The 27,442-nt window shown below is 45.4% G+C and overlaps 1 long non-coding RNA gene across 1 annotated transcript in view; it reads left to right on the top strand.

Annotated features, from left to right (window-relative positions):
- LOC134299945 (uncharacterized) overlaps positions 1 to 21,370 on the top strand; it is a 58,508-nt gene extending 37,138 nt beyond the window's left edge. The window contains exon 3 of the long non-coding RNA XR_010007192.1: positions 20,517 to 21,370. This is a non-coding gene — a long non-coding RNA (uncharacterized LOC134299945). The remainder of the gene's footprint in view (positions 1 to 20,516) is intronic.
- The last annotated feature ends 6,072 nt before the right edge of the window (positions 21,371 to 27,442 follow it).

The following is a 27,442-nucleotide window of genomic DNA, read 5'->3' as shown; positions in this document are numbered from 1 at the left end:
AGAGGAGGCTGCAGGGCCGGAGGAAAGAGCCCAAAGAGCCACAGCCAGCCCACATGCCTTAATTTGCCAATGCCTGCTCTATTATCACCATCCCTGCTCAGGTCTGGCAGCTTCTGGGCAATCAAGTCTTCAAGTAGTTGAACAAGAGGTATAGCCTGCGGTCATTACTGTTTGGGGAATAATATGGGTCTTCACCGCATAACCTTGCCATTCATCTTAGTGAGAATGATCTAGGTTTGTTGAAGGATAAGGCTCAGATTATTCAAGTGCTTAAGGACATGGGGTAATTATGGATTCCTGGCAAGGGATGGATATCATGCGGTCTGCAATTGCACACAAAAAAGCATGGCCCAGGGAGGGGATCCATGCATATTGGCATGGCCCGAAAGGTTCAAAAAAGAAATTAGAAATGCTATGGCCAAGGGGTTGGGTCACTTTCTTTCATACCCAGGCATAATTTTCCAATGGCCAGAGTTCTACATAGGCATTCACCTATCTGAAGAGGGGAACCAGATATTTCTTAGATATTTGTACCAGGTTGTGTGGGCTCTTGGGGCCAACCTGGTGAGGGATGCAGGCTAAGCAGATGTTTGCCCTTTATCTATGGCAAGTGTGGAGGGAGGTAGAAAGGAGGAGTTTGGTGAACATCTATGTTACTTCTTTTGGTGATGGATAGATCTCTGAAGCTGACTCTACAGGCCATGAGACCTCCGATGGGGAAGCGGTTGAGAGAAGGAAGCTTTCTTGAGACTATTCTAAGGCAAAATTCTTGGGTTGGGCTTGAACCCAAATTTTGAGTTCTCCTTGGGGCTCAGGTGTTCAGCCCAGCGGAAACTAGGGGAGAGTTCTGGGAGACACCAACTGCCTCAGTTATTCCTGCACTGGGTTGTATCTCCTTTTGCACATCTCAGGGAATAAAAACTAATTAGGTGACAGTTTAAATCAAGTGGCACAAATTTCATCATAAGTTTTGTGTGTGTTCTCGTTATTGAACAGGTTGGCATCTATGAGGAGAGGGCTTTCTAACTGTGTGCCTTTATTAAGGAATGGACTTGCTTGTTGGCAGTGTTGTCAAATTACAATTGAGGCAGGCTGAACTAGCTGATGATAAATGGAGCAGGCAAGACTTTTTAGAAGATTTAGGATGCACCCTTGGAACACAAATCACCACTGTGCTGCTGCTGTGTACCTTCAAGTCAACTCCAAATTACAGTGAGCCTTCCCTAGGATATTCCTGGCAAGATTTATTCAGAGAAGTTTGATATTGCTTTTCTCTATGGCTGAGAGAGTGTGTTCCCTTGGCTGAGTGGGGATTTGAACCTGAATCTTCTGTCACCCTATCCCAAGGCTCAAACTTCTATACCACACTGCCTCTTCCCTCACTGCTGATATGGTTTTTGTTTGGACCTGGCACCCATGGGCATCACATCTATGGAAAGGTTCAGTGACACTGCACACTTCTCCAGAACAGAAAAGGGTTGGCCTGTTTATGGGCTATGCACCAATGTTTCTCCATGAAGCATAGCTTTCCCTTCCTTTCTTTAGATCATTTTCTTGCTGTCTTCACTGGTGGCAACATCTCTTCTGTTTCTAATCTCCCGCAGCCCCTGCGACATTGTATTTAATGAATTATGCTCCTCGGGAGGAGGGTCAGCCGCAGAATTAAGCTGCAGCCCCCTAACGGCATGGTTGGCGGGGGTCCAGCTCTTTTCCAAGCCGCTTTCCTGCCTGAGGCCTACCACAGCTGGAGCAAAACGACTTGCAGGTGGTTCAGTGGGCAGGAGATCACACAGCCCTGGCTGGTCCCACCCCTCTGCAGCAAGGAATGAGTCCCTGCCGCCTGCCATTGGTGGCCGAAAAGGAGCAGGAAATGTCTGACAATCTTGATTAAGAACTCCCAGGCACTGAATTCTCCAGGAGGAGAAAGGCGATTCAGAAACTTTCGCATTCTCTCCCTCAAGTTCTCATTTCCCTGGCAATATAATATTCTCCAGAGCTTGGAAGTGTTACTTTTTGGATGACAGATCCCTAAACCAGCATGGCCACCAGGATTCTGGGAGCTGTAGTCAAAAACAGTAACACTTTCAAGGTCTGGTTTAAATATTGTGCCTGCTTCGCACCATTCCCTTTTGCATCCTCGCTAGGTTCACTATACATGAATGTATACAGTGTATGATTGCCATGCAGATATGATCACTTCTCTATTTGAACTAAAGGTTTACTTTCAGATTATAGTCAGCCATCCATACCGATGGATGCTATATCCAAGAATTCAACTATCCACTGCTTGGAAATGTTCATATACAGAAAAGAAATCCAAAATGCAAACTTTGGTTTTGCTGCTTCATATAAAAGACACCATTTTATGCCATTGTATGCAATGGAATTTAAACATCCCCAGATTTTGGTATCCACAAGAGGTCATGGAGCCAAGCCCCAGCAAATATCAAGGGCCCACTGTAACTGAGGACCCTTCCACATTGTCCTATATCCCAGGATCTGATCCCAGATTATTTGATTTAAACTGGATTCTGTGAGTGTACACTGCCAGATAATCTAGGATGAGCAGATAATTTGGGATCAGATCCTGGGATATAGGGCAGCGTGGAAGGGGCCTTAAAAAGCAGTTCCAAGTTGTGAACTTCTCTCTCTTTCTCTCTCCCCCCCTCCCCCTTCTCTCTCTCTGAAGCTGATTATTTTTTCTATTCAAAGCTTTAGATGCTTAATAAATTTTGCTGAGCATTTGACAAAATTCATATATTGTTCCAAACAACTTCATGAATTTTTATTTCCTTCACAGATCCAAAAGATATCACTCTTTTCATGCAACACAACTATGATGTCTTTCTTTTGAATTTGAATGATTTAAACCAAGTGTTTATCTTAAATAGCAATAAATTTGTCAATTTTAAAAAATTAAGAAATTCATTGAAAGTTTTACTGAAACAATTACAAATTGCCTCCTCCCCTCCATTTACAGAGATTGGATTAAACAGCAATAGTAAGAAAAAGACCCTGGTGTATTTTACCATCATTTGGAAATAAAAGATTAGGAGCCTTTCAGGACGAGTGTAGCAACATCTCAGGATGCAACCTCCTAAGAGAATTCCGCCAGTTTGAGGGTTTCTGAGGTGCAATGCAAAAAAAAAAATGTCCAGCTCCTTCCTAGTGTTCTGTAGCAGGTAGTCCTGAAACATCCACACAGTGTAACTTGGAGTAGCCAGTGCCATTAGATTACAAAAGGAAGCATGAAAGGAAGCAGGACCACCTTTAGTCCTAGCAACTTAGCCAGCTATCCACCTCCATCATCTGAAACTAGCCATCCCATCAGACACCAACTGGACAAAGGAAAAGAAGGACGCAAGGCCACTCTATTGGCTCAGCTACAAAGACCAGGAAATATTGGCTCCTCCTCTGGACTATTTTGCATTCTAGTGCATGATAGCTAGGGCCCCTGGTGGCACAGTGTGTTAAAGCGCTGAGCTGCTGAACTTGCGGACCGAAAGGTGCCAGGTTCAATTCCTGCGGAATGAGCGCCCGCTGTTAGCCACAGCTCCTGCCAACTAGCAGTTTGAAAACATGCAAATGTGAGTAGATCAATAGGTACCGCTCCGGTGGGAAGGTAACGGCGCTCCATGCAGTCATGCTGGCCACATGACCTGGAGATGTCTATGGACAACACCGGCTCTTCGACTTAGAAATGGAGATGAGCACCAACCTCCAGAGTCGTGCATGATTATGAAGATAAGAACTAGCAACTGGATTTGCTTTTTTCGTTCTCTCACCTAGTCCTCCTGCCTTTTAGATATTAACCCTGATATAGAGTTTGGAAAAAACAAGTTTTGCTAATAAAATTCACAGACGTGGGATTTTGGGATTTTTATTCAAAAGTGTAACTTTGCCTAGAAAATGATCATTGTATGACTCCTTCGTTTTCTTCATGGATTATTATGGAATTGTAAATGTTACATAATGAGTCTTATTTTTGGTGTAAATATGGATCTGCAAGAGTTTTGGGTGGGATTGTTATATATTTATGTGTTTTTCTTTTGTACAGCATTGAATGTTTGCTGGCTTTGTTGTTCACCACCCTGAGTCCCTTTGGGGAGATAGGACAGTATATAAATAAAGTTTTGTTATTATTATTTATCATAGTCTCAGATCCTTCTTTTGGCTAAAGTGTAAGTGAACATTTATTCAGCTGTCAGTATGGCATGTCCTAACTCTTACCAACCCTTGGGAGTACAACCAGTGGTGCTGGATGATAGGTGCTGCAGTGCAGCAACATCTGCACAACCATTCATTCATCATCCCAGGCCCCTCTGAAGCCAACAACAGCACTGAAAACAGTTATAAAATCAGTCTGAACTCTGTCTTACTGTTTCTTGAGGATTGAGGCCCCTTCGCACAGCTATATAAAATCCACATTGAACTGGATTATATGGCAATGTGGACTCAGATAACCCAGTTGGAAGCAGAAATTTTGGATTATCTGCCTTGATATTCAGGGTTATATGGCTGTGTGGAAGGGCCCAGAGATACAATGTAGGGTCATGTCTTGGACTAATCTGGAGCATTACTGCTCCAGGATAGCTGTGTGTTAATTAAGAAGACAGTGTTTATGAGCCCTTGAGCCCTCTATTTAGTGCAATTGATAATGACTGTCAGCAGTTTTCTTGAGTTTCAGGGGAAACATAAACGTTATTTACCTTAATTTGAGATGCCGCATTAGAACCTGGGCCTTTTGCAAGCTCTGCTGCTTAGTCCCAAACTCAGTCCTCTATAAATTTGCCTATTTGCATCTTAAATCCATTAGTAGTTATTCCTTTATTAGAAAGAAATACAGTATTGCTTTTCCACAATGCTTATTGCTGAACATAGCCAAAGAAATTGGTTGCAGGTTTTCTGTGTTCATATTTATTTGCTGTTCCAGAAAGCAGGGAAAAGGGAGTGGTTGCTTTTCTAAGAAATCAGGGGAGTGGGAAGGGTTACATTGTTCCGATCTTACACTGGGAGTGATATTTGGTGTAGTAATAAATCAGGAACTTGGCATGACAAGTAGGATTAGGACAGGTGCTTTACAAGCCATTCCTGCCTCATCCCAGCTCTCTGGCAGTTACCAGTGTATGTCAGTAGAGGCAATACTTAAGAATCAAATACAAAGAGCTCAAAAAAAGGGGAGGTTTCCAGTTTAGCCAAGCAGATGCAAAGGGAAATGCCTAGCTACTCTGCAAAGCTCAAACTCCTCCAACATCATGATTTAGAGCTACCAGACAGCAAAAGAACATAGGGGGGAAATGTAACAGAGCCAATTGGGTTGCACGTAATTCTTCATGCTATCACCCTTCAAGAGCAATCCTTTTCCAGTTAATTTTAAAAAACAATGCAGAATGTCTAGAGGCCCACCATGAGAAGAGTAGGAATACCTTTTAAAGTGCCGTTTAAAAAGACATCTGATGTGCATCATCTGCTTCCACTCTGGCTCTGAAACAGCCAACAGTGTATATAACACTAAGATGAAGCTTCGAAAAATGGGCTTTCAGATGACAACTCTCAGAATCCCCTGTCTAGCTAGCAAGGAGGATGCTGGGAGCTTTAGTCAAATGTTCACTTTTCCAGACTCTGGGTGAAGTATAACATAAGGAAAAGCAACACCAAACATTCAAGGGTAATTTCATCTCAGTCACTATTTTTGCTTAGAACTGAAAATCATAGTCTGTCTCTTCACCTCCATTTTTTAGATCTCAAACATCTAGCACTAGATTAAACTCCTTACTCTCATGATCTTCTTTGCAAGGGTCTCTGTCAAAGGCAAGAAATATTGGCCCATCGGTTGCATACCACCCAGCCACTTCACCTCTGTTTACATGCTTCCTTGGCCATCATTGCCAAGGAACATGTCATCAAACTTTGGCAGGAACTCCAGGAAACCAATTTCTCTCCATTACTATCTGATGTGGAAAGTGATGCGGTGTTCTCCCACGTTGTATGGCACCAGGGGGCATTCTAAGACCATCATGTATTGGTACATTTCTTACCAAATTTTGATAGCACTTGCATCAGCAATAGGAACCTCTGTGGCAATCAGGCCCCGTAGCAAAAAAAAAAAACCGGGTAGGGTTCAAACCTTTTTTTTCACCTGAGATGACTTTTCAGGCCAGTGTCTCTTGATCTGGCATGAGATCTCAACAAGGCCCTGAAATTAACCATCATTGTGCAAAGGTTCTTCACAGGTAAGAGGCCTGAATTATTGCTCCTTTTTAAAGTCAGTTCTTGTTGGCCACAAAGGACAATAGTTTCCACAATTAGCATAAGTTTATTTCTTCTTTTTCTTATTTCCTTTATCATGATGACAGGTTACATAAAGATGTTTTCCAGTGTGAATTAGAAAGAGGTTTTCAGTCAAGCACAAGTTATTCTGATGGTACTGGGTTTTTTGGTGCTTATTAAAGACTTCTATTGCATTTGTCCATCACACAGATGGTTTAGCAACAAATGCACCAAGCTTCTGATGAGCACCTTTACCTCCAACTTCTCCTCCAAACATCACACCATACTTACAGAGTGCACCTTGTACATGAAATAAGTAGGCTAACCAGGGAAATCTGCTGAATCATTTGGGTTCAAATCTTAGTTGCCTCTTTTTATCCACAAAAAATACATATCCTGGCAATTGAGTCTGTGGATTTTATACTAATTGAGCTTTCACTTGGTCATCAGAAACAATCTTGTTCATATAAAGTCTAAGATCTAACAATGGTACAGTTTCTTCTCTTTGCTCCTGTTCCATGGTTTCTTTGGCAGGGCTTGGATTAGATGAACCAGTTGGAGACACTTCAGTTTCCACAGTTTCCTCCATTTTCACCTGCAGGTAATTTAAAGGTAAAGGTTTCACCTGACGTTAAGTCTGGTTGTGTCTGACTCTGAGGGGTGGTGCTCATCTCCATTTCTAAGCCAAAGAACTGATGTTGTCTGTAGACACCTCCAAGGTCATGTGACCAGCATGACTGCATGGAGCGCCGTTATCTTCCTGCCGGAGTAGTACCCATTGATCTACTCACATTTGCATGTTTTCGAACTGCTAGGTTGGCAGAAGCTGGGGCTAACAGCAGGAGCTCACCATGCTCCCTGGATTTGAACCACTGGTCTTTTGGTCAGCAAGTTCAGCAGCTCAGCGGTTTAACCTGCTGCACCATTGGGGGCTCCATTTGCACCTGCTATCCAGATCAAATTCCACCCCTCACGCCTAAGCTTTGCCTACGGGCTGCGGGTAGACCAACTTGGTCATTTCCACTATGTCAGTTATTGTTGCTATTGCAATGTAAATTGGTAGAAAGGTAGGTAATGATAGAGTGAATAATCAAAATTTGGTTAAGATAGTGCTTGCAACTCTGGAGGAACTCTAATTTTTGCCTATCATATACTTAGCATGGGGATTTGGTTAACCAGTTAAAATTCATGGGTATTGTGCCGTCCGCCGGACGATAAAAAGCTATAAAACTGAAACGTGCTGTCCTTTATCCGGGCGAACTGCAAATCCCTATAAGCTGTCCTATAGATATTGAACGACTGAGTCTGGATAACTTCAAAAAAGGATGTTTATTCATACAAGGTTGTAAACCTGGCACAGATCTTAAAGTTGCAGAAAATGAAACAAATTTCTATAGGTTTTAGGTACAGAACTATCCCTGGTTCCAGAAAGCAAAGGTGATTATAAAACCACTATACCCTAATCACGCTGCCTATATTAGAAGGAGAAACTCTTTCCTTCCCTATCTTTACAGCAAAGATTAGTTCTAGAAGCGACAGAATAACCCTGCTCCTATAACTAGATTTCCTATTCCAGATCAATATAATTCAATACTTATCTAATTTGGATAGGCTTAGATTGGCCTGGTTTTGAGGATGATTTGTCCCAGTTAGCCTTGCACAGCTCCAGCACGTTGGAAGACTATAGCCAGAATGAAACTCTAAAATGGAGACTAGACCCTGGTAAAAAGGGCGGTCCTAAGATGTTGTACTCTTTGACCAATCATTGCAAAGAAAACTGCAGCCAGCTCTTGCAGACTTCAAGCCACCTTTCCTGGGCTTTGCAGCCAAAGGCTGAAACAAAATGCAAAGGAGGGAAAACAAACAAACGACCAATAAGTAAGGCAAACCATCGTCCTGGGGGACGGAACACTCCCCGCTTAAATTCCCAGGATGTGGGAATTTACCACTCAAAAACATACAAACACCTTTGCACATATGACAATACAAACACTAGAACTTTAAACATCTCCAATAAGCAACACGAGGTCACTAATTGGTCTGTCCAAAATGGACACTTTGCCTCTGTTGCAAGTCTTTAATTGAACTTTCCTGACCTTACCGTCCGGGCAAGGAAAGGTCTTTAATACAATGCCCATGGGCCATGCATGGCGGGGCAAGTCTTTGTCCTTTAACAACACAACGTTGTTAACCTCAATGTTGTCCTGTGGGCTTTGCCAGATTCTTCTAGCTTGAAGCTGGCTTAAGTACTCAGCTTTCCACCTTTTCCAAAAGTGGTTGGCCAAGGACTGCACCTGTTTCCACAGGGCACGGTGAGTTCCGTCCGGAACTGGCAACATGACGTCCTTCCATCCTGGCACCTTTTGTGTCAAAATAAGTGTAGGAGTCAGTGGTTGTAAGTTCTCAGGGTCACTGGTAAGGGGAACCAGCGGCCGGTTGTTGATAATTGCGGTAACTTCCGCCATAAGTGTCACCAAAACATCATGCGTCAATGACCTATGACTCAAAAGCATGGCATTAAGGATTTTGCGACTAATACCAATCATCCTCTCCCAAACACCACCCATGTGGGAGGCGTGAGGAACATTGAAAGTCCACATAATTTGTTCAGTATTCGTAAAGTTCTGAACCTTTGGGTCTCTCCCAAACCTAGACACACAATTGAGTTCTTTGGTCGCACCTACAAAATTGGTGCCACAGTCCGACCAAATTGACTTAATTGGCCCTCTGAGGGCTATAAACTTTTTCAAGGCATTTGTGAATGATGAAGTGTCCATTCCCTCTACATCTTCAATATAGACAGTTCGTTTTGACAAACAAGTAAACAAAACCGCCCATCTTTTATTATTTACAACACCACCCCTGGTTTTTCTGGTAACAATTTCCCAAGGACCAAACACCTTGAGTTTAGCCTTGGCCAACCTTCCTCCAACTCTCAAAATACCCTCCTTGTCTAGAAATGGGTTTAACTCATTTAGAAGACTTTGATTAGGGATGTTGAGCCCTTGCTCTAGCCTAGCTATTTCCTGCTTGAAAGCAGATCTCTGCACTGACTTGAATATGACGCTCTTAGCCTTTATCATATCCTGGACCTGTAAAGGCTCACTATCTTTGCAAGCTAAACGATGTATAAGCCTAGCAACTGCTCTAAGAAGACTGTGCCACTCCGAAAAACATTCAAAACGGTGTGGTTCCAGGCAAGATCTTTGGCCCATCTTGATTTCTGTGGTTGATTTGCAGGCTTTCACCTCTGGAACGGACTCGGGCAATTCTGTATTTTCGGTGGGAGAAAAGGCTGATGGAAAATTGACTTCGGTTAAGCATCTGGGGCCTGTCAGCCAACTTGAACTTGACACTCGTTGAGCTGAAGCTCCTCTGGAAGCGATGTCAGCTGGGTTGTTGCTGGTGGCGACATGGTGCCACTGGCTAGGCGTAGAACTGGATAGAATGTTGTTGATTCTATTAGCCACATACACCTTGAATCTTTTGGTTGTGTTGTTGATGTAACCAAGCACAACTGTACTGTCCGTGTGGAAATGGACATCTTGAAACAAGTCTCCTATCTCTTGCTGGATGATGCGCCAGAGCTGGACAGCAAGAACTGCTGCACACAATTCCAGCCGGGGTATTGAAGTTCCCATAGGAGCTATTTTAGCCTTTGCCATGATGAATCCTGCGTGACAAAAATCTCTGTCCTTTTGTCGCATGTATGCCACAGCTGCTATAGCTCGCTCAGATGCGTCACAGAAGATGTGAAGTTCTGTGGTGGGTTCTATCATTACCTTGCAGGGCACAAATTGTCTGGGAACTGCGATGGTTTCCAGGCCTTCAGCTTGGGCAGTCCAGTTTGACCAAGCTGTTTTTATTGATTGAGACAGCTCTTGATCCCATCCTATTTTTTCTTGGATCACCTGTCTGAACAGAAGTTTAGCAGTGATCAGGACAGGAGCAGCTATGCCTAAGGGATCAAATATCCCATTGATGGCGGAAAGCATCTGTCTCTTAGTGTTCACAAACTGAAATTTAGATGCTCTTAACGAAAGATAGTCCGATTTTACATCCCAGAGAAGTCCTAAACTAGACTGGGAGCTTAACCCTTTGAATAACTCATGAACATTGCTTTCCGCTAAGTCTTCGGAGGGAAAGGCTTGCAAGATTTGTCTGCTGTTGGATAATAGTTTGTGCAGGCGAATGTTGGCACCTTTTAACAAAGTCTGCAGCTCATGCACTATTTGGATGGCTTGATGAACGGAGTCAAACGAAACCAGAAGATCATCCACGTAGAAGTTGTGGTTAACTATGCTGGCGACTTCTGGACTGAACTGGTGCCCAAACTCATCTGCGGTTCTTTTGAGGCAGTAGTTTGCAACGGCTGGAGACGGGGTATTTCCAAAGACATGTACGCGCATCTGAAAAACCCGAACGTCACACAAATTTTGAGTGTCCGCGTACCACAAGAACTTGAGGTACCTGCGATGATCAGGACGAACTAAAAAGGCGTAAAACATCTTGTGGATGTCTGCAATAACAGCAAACTCTTTCTCTCTAAATCTCAAGATGACTCCGAGCAAACTGTTTAAAAGATCTGGTCCCTTTAGCAAAACATTATTAAGAGAAATGCCTTGGCATGTGGCACTGGCATCGAATACAATTCGGACCTTGTTAGGCTTTTGGGGATGCGTGACCTTATGGAAAGGCAGGAACCAGTTTTCTTCATTGACCTCACTTTGATCAGAGACCTCGGCGTAGTTACTTTGGAACATGTCTTCCATAAAGCCAACGATTTGCTCCTTTACCTTGGGGTCTTTCTGCATCTTCTTCTTCAGTGACCAGAGTCTATTTTCTGCCACATGCCTGTTGTTTGGCAAAGTGGGTTTTTCTGCTTTAAAAGGCAGAGGGGCTATCCAATTTCCCTCTGGACTCCGGGAAACTTGAGAGTTCATGATCTCTAAAAACCTCTGTTCATCTTTGGAAAGCGCTGTAGTTTCATCCCTTTCGGAGACTTCAAAGATGGAAGAATACTCTGGTGTTATCCCCTGACAATAGACCGAGATATGACTCAAACAGCTATGCATTAGTGTGGGGCGACTGCCTTGAAGCACGTGCGCTTGACGAGTGCCCACCGACGATGGAGGGTGCATCCTATTTATGCACACTGGGCCTGTAACTGTCCAGCCTAGTGGTAGCAGCTGAGCAATGGGCGCCCCTGGAGGTCCCTTAACTTGGTCGTTCACATAGAACAAGTTCGGACAGTCCGCACCAAGCAGAAGGGCAATGTCCACATCTGGACGGAAAGCAGGTAAGGCGTTCTTCAGCTTTCGCAAGTGAGGATGGGCTTCCACGACTTCTCTGGTGACAATCTGCCTTTTGTTCCGGGGAATAGAGGAACACTCAATGAGGTCTGGTAACTCGAACAGTCTCTTCTGGTCACAAGAGGAGACAACAAAGCCGGATGCTATGCGACCCTGCAACTTCTTCTTCCCTACACAGGTGGACATGGTGTAGTCGACCGTCTGGGTTTTTATGTCAAACAGTTGGAAAAACTCTGGAGTCGCCAGGGAGGCGTCGCTTTGTGAATCCAAAGCCACGTAAAGTCTCTTTTTAAGCCAAGGTCTTCTGGCTGGATATACATCTGCTAGGCAGATGGGATGGCAGACTCTGAACTGGTGCACGTCAGAGCATAGTTCAGTACAGGCGACCGATGGAGCATCCTCCTGCATCCGTGACGCGGTCTGCATGTTGGTGGCTTCAGTAGATGACCCTTCTTTGGAAGACGTGTCCCCTTTGGCGCGGGAGACAGCGTCAGAGTTGTGCATCGCGGTGCAATGCTTAAGGCTGTTACACCTTGCGCATTTGACGTCCTCTTTGCAGTTGGATGCAAAGTGAGGAGTTGCTCCACAGCACCTAAAACATATGCCCAGCTTCTGTACAATCTGTTGTCTTTCTTTATAAGGCTTCTTGCCAAATTCCCGGCAGTTGGCCAAACTGTGAGGCTTTTGGTGAATGGGGCAGAGCACCTCCTTCACCTCTGACTTGGATTCGTTGGCCCTGTGCTGAGTTTCAACAGCCTTAACACTAACCGGTCTTTTGGCCTCTCTGGATGGTTTTTTCTCCACTTTAGGTGCCTTCTCTGGCTGGGTCCCTTGGTATAAGGTGGGGAGGCCCGTCTGCGGATCATTCCTTTCTCTGGCCGCCCTGGTGATGAACTGGACCAAATGAGAAAATGGAGGGTATGCCTGGGAGTGGGCCTCCTTGTAGTTGAAGACCTCCTGTCCCCAGCGTTCTTGCAAAGTGAAGGGCAGCTTGGTCAAGATCTGCCTCTGGGACAGGTGCTGATCGAGGCACTTCAAACCGGGCAGTTCTGGATTCTCCTTGGCCGACTCTAATTCCGTAAGGAGATCGCTGAGGTCCCACAAGAGTTTGAAGTCTTTGAGTTTCAAAGCTGGGAACCTTTGGAGCTTGTCCATAAGAGATGCTTCAATCTCTGTGCTGGCCCCATACCTCTGCTGCAACCTGGCCCAGGCCTTTTCCAGGGCTTTGTCGGGATCGGCTACGTGGGCTGCGTAGATCTTCTTAACTTGTGAGGATGAGGCTGGGCCCAACCATGCAGCCAGAAGAGTCAGTTCTTCCTCAGGCAATAGCTTTAAGTCTCTGATTGCTCTCTGGAAGGTGGCCTTCCAGAGAAGAAATTCCTCAGGCTTGTCCGAAAACTTTTCGACACCCTTGTCCTTAAGATCTCTTCTGGGGCTTCTGATGATGGAGACAAGCTGGGACTCTGGCGTCGAAGGGAACAATTGAGGAGTTTGCTGTTGTGGAGTGGACTCCCACCGTGTACCTTGCGTCAACCTTTGGCCTCTTGGAGGGATGACATCGACCACTGACGAATCGATGGTTCCCTGTGCAGCTGTCTGTAGGGGCCAACTAGCGCTCGGCCTTGGGGCCCTGATTGACTGACCTAGGGTTTTAGCAGGAGGCACAGGTAGCTCGAGCAAAGGTGAGCTCCCCGCTATGACGCTCTGCTCTGCAGGAAACTCAAAAGTGACTTTGGGGCCCTGCTCTGGGTAAGGAGAGAAGTCTCCCTGTTCCTCATCCGAAAACTGGCTGTACATGCTGCCAAGGTGCGCAAACACTTTGGCAGAAGGGTCCTGTATTGGTAACTGGCTTACATTTTCTTCTGTGAGTGGCTCAATTAGGGCCTTGGCCAAAGTCTCAGCCCTTACCCTTTTGGCTGCGGCATCCATCTTTATTCTAAGCATCTCTATACGAGCCTGTTCTATTTGCATTTCGCTTTGTCTACGGGCCTGTTCCATTTGCATTTCGCTTTGTCTACGGGCCTGTTCCATTTGCATTTCGCTTTGTCTACGGGCCTGTTCTATTTGCAGTCGTTGCTCTTCTTCTTTAAAGGGAAGGGTGAGATCAGCTGCCTTAGCATCAGCCTCCGCCCCCGCTACCTTGCTCTTTAGCTCCAGACGTGCAGCCTCCTTAATGTGCAAGGCAGCTAGGGAAGAGATGGCACTCCCAGCAGCAGAAGACTTGCTAGAGTGGCTGTGTTTAGACGATGCACGCTCCCTTAGTTTAGATACCTGGCTAGAGCGGTTGGACTTAAGACTAAGTGCCACAGCAGGTGATTTCAAAAGATTGGTCTCATGGCTGCATAAGGAAGCTAGGATTGCCCTCACCCTATTTTCTTTCTCATTAGTGTCAGCTAAAACACTCCCTATTTCTAACTCTGAATCCTTGGCGTTAATGCGCTCGAGGACCTGGACTATCTTAGACACTAAACCCCTCCAAAGACCGAAGGCTTCTTCGAGGTCTGTCTGTAATATGGCTGGCACCCTTGTGATACCCAAGCTCTCTATTCTGTCCATTAATGTTACAATTCGCTCCCATGCCGAACCTAACCTCACATGGAGGAGCTCCTTTTCATCTATTAGATGGGCTAGCATCTTGGCTGAAGGGTGCTTTATCCTTTGGGGCCTTTCATTCCTATTTTCAGCCTCAGAAGGAGGTACGCCATCTGTATCATCTTGAAATTGCATAGACATTATGTATTCTTAATAGCAAGTAAATTTACAACAAAGGCAAATGCAATATACCTGCAAGTAAATTTACAATAAAAGCAAATTCAATATATAATACAATTCACAGCACTTAACCATAGCAATATATATCACTAAGTAACTATACTTTACAAAGATTGTGACCTTTGGCGCCAGACTTTGGTGGGCAAGCTGCAAAATGTCAACTGACAGCAACTTGCCACTTGATACCTCCCTTGCCCGAGTGACGTAAACTGCCAAAATGGCGACTTCGCCAAATTTTCAAGCACCTCGTGCTCTGCGGCTCGAGGCCTGCCGCCGAAGGAGCACCGAGGCTGGCTTTGGAAAGGAGGAGAGAAGAGACGCCTCCTCCCCGCTGTGAAGGGAGGTCACCACCGCAGGTCGATGAAGCAGGTCACCACCGCAGGACGATGAGGCAGGTCACCACCGCAGGACGATGAGGCAGGTCACCACCGCAGGACGATGAGGCAGGTCACCGCCGCAGGTCAATGAGGCAGGTCACCACCGCAGGACGATGAGGCAGGTCACCACCGCCGGACCATGAGGCAGGTCAAAGCTGGCCGAGTGCTCCGGCCGAACTCCTGATGAAGAGGCTGTCAAAGCCGGTTGAGTGCTCCGGCCGAACTCGCAGCAGCGTTGCCAGGCCTGTCCAGGTTCTAGCCTGGTTCTGGTGGGCTCCACGCCTCAGAGCCAGCCAAAGAACTGTCGCTGGTGCTCCGCGGCTCGAGGTCTACCGCCGAGGGAGCCCTGGACGTTGCTGGGAACTGCACAGCCTGTGCAAACCCAGAAAGCCACTGGGCTACGTGCGCACACGCGAGCCAAATAGCAAGGAAATAGAGCCCCACTATTTGACTCCTTCAGGTCTGAGAGCGGGCTCCACTGCCTCAGACGCTGGTAGAGTCTTTAGGTATGCAGACTGAGCTCAGGCGGAAAAGCCGCAGCCTATACTAAAACTTCCTAAACTATAAAAAACTATAAAGCCGTGCAAGCTAGCTGAAGCGGAAAAACCGCTGATCATCCTCAAAACTGTGCCGTCCGCCGGACGATAAAAAGCTATAAAACTGAAACGTGCTGTCCTTTATCCGGGCGAACTGCAAATCCCTATAAGCTGTCCTATAGATATTGAACGACTGAGTCTGGATAACTTCAAAAAAGGATGTTTATTCATACAAGGTTGTAAACCTGGCACAGATCTTAAAGTTGCAGAAAATGAAACAAATTTCTATAGGTTTTAGGTACAGAACTATCCCTGGTTCCAGAAAGCAAAGGTGATTATAAAACCACTATACCCTAATCACGCTGCCTATATTAGAAGGAGAAACTCTTTCCTTCCCTATCTTTACAGCAAAGATTAGTTCTAGAAGCGACAGAATAACCCTGCTCCTATAACTAGATTTCCTATTCCAGATCAATATAATTCAATACTTATCTAATTTGGATAGGCTTAGATTGGCCTGGTTTTGAGGATGATTTGTCCCAGTTAGCCTTGCACAGCTCCAGCACGTTGGAAGACTATAGCCAGAATGAAACTCTAAAATGGAGACTAGACCCTGGTAAAAAGGGCGGTCCTAAGATGTTGTACTCTTTGACCAATCATTGCAAAGAAAACTGCAGCCAGCTCTTGCAGACTTCAAGCCACCTTTCCTGGGCTTTGCAGCCAAAGGCTGAAACAAAATGCAAAGGAGGGAAAACAAACAAACGACCAATAAGTAAGGCAAACCATCGTCCTGGGGGACGGAACAGGTATACCAAGGTTTTTTTAACCTGAAAAAAATTCAGGGGTGGTTGGAACCTCTAAACTGCCCCCTTGGCTACGGGCTTGGTGGCAATGACCAAATTGTGGTGGTTATTTTGCTTGAGTTTGAAGCCTGCAGTACCATAATAAGGCATTAGGTGTAACTCTTCCCTAACCACTGCAAAATGTTGTAGTCAATAGGCACAAGGTGGAGATTAATCCCTATCCCTCTGATGTAGCAAAGCCCTCCTCATGCACATTGAATAGGCAGAACGGATATTCCATGGTGGTGCGTATCATAAAAAGGAGAATATCTTTAAATGCCAGGGCCCATAACTTTACTCAGAAGTTGTGGGCACAATATGCCAAACGTTGATGGAAGCTTGAAGGTTTTGAAGGCAACAAAGAAAGGATTTCAATCTTTGCAAAATTTGGTACTTTCATTGGAGGTGGGTTGTCACAAAGCAACATGGTACTTCCCAAACCACTTTCAAATAGATGTACATTTATGCATTTAGATGCAATCAAATTGCTAGATTCCCCACCCCTAACATTTATTTAAAAATGACACATGAAGAAATAATGAGGAACCCAACACCAAATTACACATAATATACAACTATGATGTGGACACAAAACATGCAGAATTCTGCTTGGATGTTGAGGGTGTGATTCATAGGGTGATTAATTATTTTCTTCTTTGTCTCTAACTGTACGTTTGATGTTCCACGCTTTGATGAAAGGATGTTGTTGTGTTATTGCGTTTAGTATTGCAATTATTACAATTATTATTTTCCATTTCTGGTCTCAAGCATTATTTGTTCCTGTGGTATAACTGGTGAGGCAGAAAAGACCAGAATCCGCAAAGTATTTTAAAATAATATTTTTTAAAAAATCAATCAACAGGTGTACTAGAGAACCCAGTTTATGCAAGTGCCCTATCATTATGTAATGGGCTAATCCCCCATAGCAACCTGCAAAGAATGTGGCTATTCAGATAGCTTTCCTAAAATTACTAGCTTTAGGGAAATATTACTATTGTTCTGAATTCCACACCCAAATTTAATTTGCCCCCTGTTATTCCCAGGCAAATTCCAACAGTACTTAGTACCAATCTCATCGAAGTGCAAGGTAGAAATGCTGAGGGGGGGGGGGGCTTTTATTCCCCTTGCCCCTCTAGAAAATTCTATACCTTTTCCATATGGATAGCTTTACATGCTGGTCTAATCTATTCTGCACAGGAGCAGAAAAATGCAAAAGCACATTCTCCCCTCCCTGGATGTAACAAAAGTGGTCCTCCATGTGTTGGCAGAAACTCTCATCATCAGCCACACTGGATAGGGATGATGAAAGCAGTATTCCAATTTTTTTGGAACAATGCTATTTATTTACCCACCCCATTATGATTTGGATACATAGACTTAAGGCACATCTGCACTGTAGAATTAATGCAGCTTAATGCCTCTTTAGCTGTTGTGGCTCAATGCTATGGAATCATGGGAGTTGTAGTTTTATATGGTCTTCTCTATGTGTGTGTGTGTGCATGAGCAATACAAGTATCATTATACAACTTGCAAAGTCAGTAATTTCCCAACATTGTACATCACTTACACCACTAACAGCACATGAACCATGTACAATTCCTCCTCCCACATTCACAGGCTATAGGTCTGTCACCATATATAAAAAAATAAAAGTACAGTTCTATCACAAACTGAATAATGTTGCCCCTCATTCATAATGTAAGTATGGTTTTGTTACTGAGGAAAAGACAAATTAAAAGTAATTAGCTTTCAAGCTCTATGGTAAGGAATTGCATTGTCAATCACGCTCTAGCACAGTGGTTCTCAACCTGGGGTCCACAGATGTTTTTGGCCTTCAACTCTCGGAAATCCTAACAGCTGGTAAACTGGCTGGGATTTCTGGGAGCTGTAGGCCAAAACACCTGGGGACCCCAGGTTGAGAACCATTGTATTGTGAAGAAAGCTAAGACCCCATCTACACTGACTCTGTAATCCAGTTCCTAAATGCAGATTATCTGATTTAAACTTGATTGTATGTGTCTACATTGTCATATAATCCAATTCAATGCAGAGAATCTGCATTTAGAAACAGGATTATGTGGCAATGTAGATGAGGCCTAAGTACTACAGTCAAACACCAACTGGACTTGGACCATCTCTGGACAAAATCATGACCAATTCAGTCTGGATCCAAATCGCTGTTACAACTGCAGTAGAGTCTCACTTATCCAACACTCGCTTATCCAACGTTCTGGATTATCCAATGCATTTTTGTAGTCAATGTTTTCAATATATCATGATATTTTGGTGCTGAATTCATAAATACAGTAATTACTACATAGCATTATATTGAACTACTTTTTCTGTAAAATTTGTTGTATAACATGTTTTGGTGCTTAATTTGTAAAATCATAACCTAATTTGATGTTTAATAGGCTTTTCCTTAATCTCTCCTTATTATCCAACATATTTGCTTATCCAATGTTCTACCGGCCCATTTACGTTGGCTAAGCAAGACTCTACTGTGCTACAAATTAAGGATCTTCACATAAATGGTGGGTACTTCTGGAAATCTGCCGCTGTTTCAAAGGATGCTTCAATATTGGTTGCCAAAAGTAAAAGTAAGAGCTGCACAAATGTTGGTACATTTGCAGAAGCATTAATCAAAAGCCACTTTGATCTCCTGATGTGATTTTAAATAAGGTACTTGATATCTGATACCAGACCATAGCATGCAACTCTAATAAAATTTTGGCCCGTGCATATATCTTTATAAATATGAAAGAAGAGGTGTGCTAAAGAAGTTGATTAATAAGCACCCTGCTCAAGCAGCCTTGAACATCTGTGTATTACACTCATCTATTAAATTATACCAATCTGTATTTTAATAAGTAAAAGATACCTGTGCTGCCATCCATCAAAATAAACTCAGGAAACACTTAATATTATCATCATTTTTCTTGCTTGAACACAACTTATGAAATATGAATCCAATACGAAGAATGCTGTACTTGCTGTTATGATCAAATATGTTTTTACAGGTGCACCAAATATTCCGTTTTCATTTCACTTGCATACTGTTGAAAATATAAAGCATGTTTTATGTTTCGTAGGTAGGCAATATTGCTTCTTCTTCTCCACCACCCCCTTTCCCACATGGCACCCATTATTATTGAATGATTACCACGTCTTCTTTCTCAAACAGGCCATACAAGTCATTTAGTAATGAAAATACAGATTTATGTAACAAAGAGTATCTAAACCATTCCTAACAGTCTTTACAATTGTTGGGACTAAGGCAAGAAATTAAACAAAGAGAGCACAAATTTTGTGAAATGAAATGTTTGCATTTGGTTAGGTCAATTGGAGTCTTTTAGCACTTCTTGATTCTTGCACTGAAAAATGTTCATAGCCCCCCCCCCCCCCCCACGCATGTGTATATGCATACACAGAGAGAAGGATAATTCTTATGTAGAGACTGCTTCCATGACTGTATTATATTGCATAACAGAAAAAAATGGGGGTACCAGAAGGGTTGTGGATCCCAAGATCCATGGGTTTCCCAAGGGTCACAATGGCCCTCCTAATGGGCCATGTATAGTTAATTGTTTGTTTGTTTGCTTATTTATTTTATGTATATCCCACATTTCACCCAAAGCGAGATCCAAAATGGGCTACATAATTTCCACCCATTTTTGCTGGAAGGAAACTCAAATGTGCCATTAAAATTCCTCTGTGTGTGAGTGTATATTAGGGTTTTGCACAGATTTCATTTTTTCTGTTTCCTCCATTTCCTTCAGTACTTTGGGAGCCCGTAATGGTAAGGGACCTCCCGGTATGAAAAACCACACAACACAAAATCAAGCAGGAGCCGATCTCAGCTCTTTCTCCCCTATTTGACATCACAGTTGAATCTTTTTGATTTTCCTTCATTTTCCTGATTCTTTTTATTTAATGGGACGGCCTGTAATGGTGAGTGGGGTGCGTGCGTGCTCATTTGGGGTCTTCTTTCATCCTTTTATCTTCTTTTTCTCTTTCCCTTCCTCTCCTTCAGGAAATACTTCTATAAGATTATTATTAATAATAGTAATCCCAGCAAACAAAAAGAAAAGCCTACCTCTCATCTAGAATAGAATCATAGAATCATAGAGTTGGAAGAGACCTCATGTGCCATCCAGTCCAACCCCCTGCCAAGAAGCAGGAAAATTACATTCAAAGCATCCCTGACAGATGGCCACCCAGCCTCTGCTTAAACTGCCTATTTGACAGTGTGGCCTTTTTCAGGAGACACTGGAAAATGGATATGGGGGGGGCTTCCAGTATCCAGCAAGCAGAAACAGATAGTGATTCTTCAAAATGCACAAGCCTGGTGTATATGTGAGTGTGTGAGAGAGAAACTGCTATTGCTACCTCTTCTTCTCCTTCCAGAAATTGCTTTACAAAGAATGCAGATGTGACCACTCTCCAGCTTCATCCTTGATAGAATGGATAACAGTGGAAATGTGAAGTTGTGTATTTAAAGGCCTCTCCAGTCAAGCATTATCATAAGCAGTACTTGCTGAGGATGATGGGAAATGTAACCCAACACACCTGGATGGTGCCATCCTGCTGGGGAAGAGCTGGTTTACACAAATGTAAACATACTATTTTGATAGCAAACCTTTCAGTTTAACTTGTTTAACAATGTGATTTTCTGTATGCCAGATATACAAGAGTGTCATTATGGGAAGGTATAGTGCTACCAGATAAGAAATCTGCTTCCCTCAATGAAATTTTCCTTCAAATTCCAATTGTGGAGAAGTCATAGCTATTGTGTTTAAATTATGTCTGTTGGAATATGTATTTGTGTTTTAGTTGACAGTAGCCATTTTGTAACATGAATGAAACAGCAGCCATTTTGTTTCAATTCCACAGTGGTTCGGTTACCATGGAGACGAAGCTGGCTAGCTCCAGAAGAGGGAGAAGTGGGTGGAGCCAAGGAGAGGGAAAGGAGAGCTGTTTTAAAAAGGAGAAGCCAGAGTGTGTGTGGGAGAGAAGGTGTGTGGGAGAGAAGGAGAGAGTGTGTGTGTGCATGGCTGGAGGATCTTCAGTCAGAAAGGCTGAAAAGACAGGCCTGGCACTGAAATCTTTAGTCAGGATAGGCTAAAGGGAATCTAGTAAGACCACTAGTTGAGAGAAGACTAGTGATCAAAGATTTGATCGGTATTGGATCAAATTAATAGTTTATGGTAGTTGGGACATTGTCCATTAAAGAGCTCAAGCTGAGGTTAGAGTTCGCTACAATTGGTGTGATGACCCATGGGCCTTGTAGTCCTGCTCAGGACATTGTAATTCCTGATGAAGATGAAAACTTGGGTTTTTTACCTTCCCAGTCTGAACTGGATTCTTCTCAGCCAGATCTTTCCCAGGCAGATCTGGGAACCTTGCACCTGCAAGAAAGTTGTCTCCCAGAAGTATGTCAAACAAGCCCAGAGCCTACTTCTCCCGTGTTCTTGCGCCGGGAGTTTTGTAAACAACAGAGAAGTTTGGAATCAGCTTCGCGCAGGAGTGCGAGGATTGCAGCTAAGAATGTGGCCAATTAAGACTGCTTCTCGTGAGAATCTTTGGGGAGTCTCACATCTGGTCTCAGAGTTTAGCTTTCGGTTCTGATTCCCAGAGAACTGCTTCGGCGGGAAAGTTAGACTCTATTTAGGTGTTTTACCCGCGTAGTAACTTCGCGGAGTCAATTCGTCAGCCTACGGAGCGAGTTGTGTCTGGACAGCGCGCTCCGATTCAAGCCTCGCTCCTGCTCAAGCCTTGCCTTGCTATCCAGCCTTCGCCTTGCTTCCCAGCCTTTGTTTATCTACGGACTTTGCCTTGTTTCCCAGGATCAATCCTTGCCTTGTTCCACGGATTTTATCAAGTTATTCCACGGACCTTGTTCTTGTTCTTAGTTACCTTGTTCCACGTTCAAGCCTTGTTTCAAGTATCAAGTTATTTCCTAGCCTCGCTCAAGTTTCATGGACTAAAGGACCTTGTCATCTCCCCTCACTTTGCTTGGCAAAGTGAGTGTTTCGGTTATTGGATTACAACTTTGGACCTTAATATTTCTTATTGGACATTGCTTTTTTGGACTAATACTGACCTTTCCTGAAAGGTCTAATTCTGGACTATTTTCTACACTTGTTTTTATTAACTTTATATATTCCTTCAATAAAGATATTAGATAGATTCTGGCCTCTGTGTATGGTTATTGGTGCTCTGCAGCCTGGGTCGTGACAGTTTGACTCCGCCACCCTAAGCACCAATTAACCTCGGCCAGAATGTCTACCGGAGTCGTACCTGGGCCGAGCGGCCAGCCGATTACCTACACCATCGACAAGGATGAGGTGGACCGAATCCGTGATAAGCTCAATGCACAGGATGGAGAAATAAGGGGTTTGAAGGAACGCGGAATTCGTCTTCCGGCCATGGCGTTGCCAACCAAGTTTACTGGAGAAGCTTCTAAGGTTCATGTCTTCCGTCGCCAATGTCAAGCTTATCTAGAGGCCCGTGCTGCCGAGTTTCCCCAAGAAGACATCAAAGTGGCATGGGTTTACAGTCTTCTAGACGGGCCAGCGGCCAGCTGGGCGACGGCACTGTACGACCAAGCCTCTCCACACCTAAGATCAGCGCAACGCTTCTTGGACCACCTCAAGGAGACTTGGGGAATCGAGGACAATTTGGAGGCAGCCGGTCACAAACTCCGTCGCCTTTTCCAAGGAGACAGACCTATGTCTCAGTATATAGCCGAGTTCCGAGTGCTGGCCCACAACACCGGCTGGAACGATGTAGCCCTCAGGGGACAATTCCGGGAGGGTCTCAACATTGAAATGCTGGAAGAAATCTCCAAGGTGGATCCTCCCCAGACCCTCGAGGCACTCATTGATCAATGTTTACGGGCTGAAGTCATGATTGCCAACAGGAAACAGTGGGTTCGAGGCCAGGGCGGTAGAGCCGGGGCAAAACCCCCCGCTCCCGCCAGCGTTCAGCCACGTCCGGTGTGGAGACCCCCACCGCCAACCCCATACCCCAGAGGAGGCGAGGAGGTGCCGATGCAGTTGGGCAATGTGCGTCCCAGACTAGATGCCGCCGAGAAGGCCCGTCGTCAACGCTTAAACCTCTGCTGGTACTGCGGGAACGGGGGCCACTTCGCCAGAGAGTGCCCAGCCAAAGGGAAGCCTGCCGCCCGTCTTGCGGCGGCGTCCTCCACGGAGACGAAGGCGTCTGAGCCGACTGGCACACAGCCGGCGGGGGAAGCCAACGACCGGGTGTAGAGAGGCTCGCCAACCCGGTCAAAAAATCCATCCAAGAGCCGCCAACCGGGGTCCTGTTCCTTCTCGTGGTCACATTATGGTCAGCAAAAAGGGGACCCGTCATGATCCACGCCATGATAGACTCTGGAGCTACCAACAATTTCATCGATAGAGAGTATGCCGACTCTCTGGGATTACAATATCATGATTTCAAGAATGCCCGTGTGGTGCAAGCCATAGACGGCCGCCCCCTCAAGACGGGCCCCGTAAGTCAGTGGTCGGAACCCACCAGGATGTGGATAAGGGAACATATGGAAGAGATTTCCTTCTTTGTTACCGAGGTCCCCCATTTCCCTGTGATTTTGGGAATTCCATGGCTGACTCTCCACGACCCTAACATCTCCTGGTCCAACAGAGAACTGCAGTTTGCTTCACCGTACTGCCAAAACCATTGCCTCGTAGCCAAGGTATGCCACGCCACAGACACCGAGCCCATCATCACCTTGCCAAAGAAGTACTCCGAGTATTGGGATGTATTCAATGAGAAAGAAGCCGAAAAATTACCCCCACATAGACCTTATGACTGTGCCATTGACTTGGTGGAGGGGGCCCCGATCCCGCGAGGGCATCTCTACTCCCTGACTGAACCAGAGCAAGAAGCTCTCAGGGAATTCTTAGAGACAAACCTTCGCAAGGGATTCATCAGACCCTCTCAATCCCCAGCCGCCTCCCCAGTGATGTTTGTGAAGAAGAAGTCAGGGGAACTACGCTTGGTGGTGGACTACAGAGCATTGAACAATATCACCAAGCGGAACAGCTATCCCCTGCCCTTAATCTCGGATCTACTGGATCGGCTTCGAGGAGCCAAGGTTTACACCAAGCTGGATCTTCGGGGGGCTTACAACTTAGTTCGCATCAGGGAAGGGGACGAGTGGAAGACCGCCTTCCAGACCAAATTCGGATTATTCGAGTCCCGAGTTATGAATTTCGGTTTATGCGGAGCCCCCGCAACGTTCCAGCATTTTGTCAATGACATTTTTCAGGACTATCTAGACAGGTTCTTGATAATCTACCTGGACGATTTTTTGGTGTTTTCTAGATCACAATCAGAACATGAGAACCACGTCAAAATGGTGTTACAACGATTGCGGGATCATGGACTTTATGCCAAGCTGGAAAAATGCGCCTTTGATCTACAAGAGGTAGATTTCCTTGGTTACCGCATCTCGCCTCTAGGGCTTTCCATGGATCCAGCCAAGGTTTCAGCAGTATTGGAATGGCGGGCGCCAACTAACAAGAAAGAGGTGCAGCGTTTCTTGGGGTTCGCGAACTATTACCGCAAGTTCATTCCAGATTTTGCCCGCTGGTCCGACCCCATCACTAGCTGCATCCGTGGAAAGCAGCCTTTCCGCTGGACTGATCAAGCAGAGAAAGGGTTCCAGCAACTAAAGAAACTATTCACCTCCCAGCCAATTCTACAGCACCCAAATCCTGGAACCCCTTTTGTGGTGCAAGCGGACGCCTCTGATGTGGCAATTGGGGCTGTACTCTTACAACCGGTGGGAGATCACCTCCATCCCTGTGCCTTTTATTCTCGTCAACTAACCACACCAGAGAGGAATTACACCATTTGGGAAAAAGAACTACTGGCCATAAAGGCAGCCTTTGAAACTTGGAGACATTGGCTAGAAGGGGCCAAATTTCCCATTGAAGTCCACACAGATCATCGTAATCTAGAACATCTAAGAACTGCCCGCAAACTAAATCAGAGGCAGCAACGTTGGGCTTTATTCTTTGAACGTTTCAACTTCCAGATCCATTATGTGACCCCAGCCCAAACCAAGCAAGCAGACGCCCTGTCACGTAAACCGGAATACGCTGCAGGACGCAAGGAGACCTTTGAATCCCAACTGCTACAACCCGAGAACTTTGCCACGCTCACAGTGGGGAACACCAAATCCATTCCCATTGGTTCAACTTCCCCTACTCCAGGACCCATCTGTGCTCAAGAAATCAGGGCTAGTCAGCAAGCAGATGCCTGGGCGCAGGACCAACTTCGCCAAGGTCTGCACTTTCCCTTTTCGCTTAAAGATGGGCTGCTCTGCTATAGAAATCATGTTTATATCCCACCCGGACCGGGCAGGGAAAAAGCGCTTCGTCTGTGTCATGACTGCAAACCAGCAGGGCACTTCGGACTATTTAAAACCATGCATCTGATCCTAAGGGATTTTTGGTGGCCCAAGATCCGCAAGGATGTGGAAAAATATGTCAACACCTGCCCAGTATGCCAGCGCTCCAAGATAAGAAGGGAGAAGCCCTCAGGGCTTTTACACCCCCTTCCTACCCCATCTCGGCCATGGGAAATAATTTCTGCGGATTTCATCACTGACCTACCACCTTCCTGTGGATTCACCACGATCTTAGTGGTGGTGGACCTTTTCACCAAGTTAGCCCATTTCATTCCCTGCGAAGGCCTCCCCACGGCCAAAGAGACTGCGGATCTATTCCTTCAACATGTTTTCAGACTACATGGATTGCCCAAGAGTTTAGTCACAGACCGTGGATCTCAATTCACCTCTCGTTTTTGGAAGGCACTACAAAAACTATTGGGCATAGACTCTCGCTTATCTTCAGCTCATCATCCCCAAACAGATGGGCAAACGGAGCGCACCAATGCCACTTTGGAGCAGTATCTTCGCTGTTATGTAAACTACCAACAGGACAATTGGGCTTCTCTGTTACCACTGTCTGAGTTTGCCTACAACAATGGAGTTCAAGCTTCTACAAAAGAAACGCCGTTCTTTGCAAACTACGGCTTCCATCCACGTTTCTTCCCCCCTGTCATTGAAACTTCAGAAGTTCCCGCAGCAGAGGATTGGCTGCAGGAACTCACAGCGGTGCAACAACTTTTGCTCCAGCAACTGGACCAAGCCAAGGAGGACTATAAACGCCACGCTGACAAACATCGCCAGCCGGGCCCCGAAATCAAGGTAGGAGATCGGGTTTTTCTGTCCACTCGCTTCCTGCCCTCCCACCGCCCTTGCCGGAAGTTAGATGCCCGTTTCATTGGCCCCTATCCAGTGGTGGCGCAACTTAACCCCGTGACTTTCAAACTCCAACTTCCGCGTTCAATGCGCATTCACCCAGTGTTTCACCGTTCCCTGCTCCTTCCGGCGGATGGAGTGCGACCTGATACAGACCAACCAGCCCCCCCTCCTGTTTTGATGAATGGGGAGGAGGAGTTCGAGGTTGAGGACATTTTGGATTCTCGCTTTCACCGCCGCCGCCTACAATATCTCATTGACTGGGTGGGTTTTGGCCCTGAGGAACGCTCTTGGGAAGACGCCTCCACAGTCCATGCTCCTGATCTAACCCGTCGCTTTCATCAGACCTATCCCACCAAACCGCGACCTCGCGCCTCGGGGAGAGGGCCCCAGTTTGGGAGGGGCCTTGAGGAGGGGGATAGTGTGATGACCCATGGGCCTTGTAGTCCTGCTCAGGACATTGTAATTCCTGATGAAGATGAAAACTTGGGTTTTTTACCTTCCCAGTCTGAACTGGATTCTTCTCAGCCAGATCTTTCCCAGGCAGATCTGGGAACCTTGCACCTGCAAGAAAGTTGTCTCCCAGAAGTATGTCAAACAAGCCCAGAGCCTACTTCTCCCGTGTTCTTGCGCCGGGAGTTTTGTAAACAACAGAGAAGTTTGGAATCAGCTTCGCGCAGGAGTGCGAGGATTGCAGCTAAGAATGTGGCCAATTAAGACTGCTTCTCGTGAGAATCTTTGGGGAGTCTCACATCTGGTCTCAGAGTTTAGCTTTCGGTTCTGATTCCCAGAGAACTGCTTCGGCGGGAAAGTTAGACTCTATTTAGGTGTTTTACCCGCGTAGTAACTTCGCGGAGTCAATTCGTCAGCCTACGGAGCGAGTTGTGTCTGGACAGCGCGCTCCGATTCAAGCCTCGCTCCTGCTCAAGCCTTGCCTTGCTATCCAGCCTTCGCCTTGCTTCCCAGCCTTTGTTTATCTACGGACTTTGCCTTGTTTCCCAGGATCAATCCTTGCCTTGTTCCACGGATTTTATCA

The sequence above is a fragment of the Anolis carolinensis genome, chromosome 1, assembly GCF_035594765.1.
Source record: "Anolis carolinensis isolate JA03-04 chromosome 1, rAnoCar3.1.pri, whole genome shotgun sequence".
NCBI classification, from domain to species: domain Eukaryota; kingdom Metazoa; phylum Chordata; class Lepidosauria; order Squamata; family Dactyloidae; genus Anolis; species Anolis carolinensis.
Note: the sequence above shows the minus strand (reverse complement) of the source record. Positions and strands in the feature narration are given on the sequence as shown.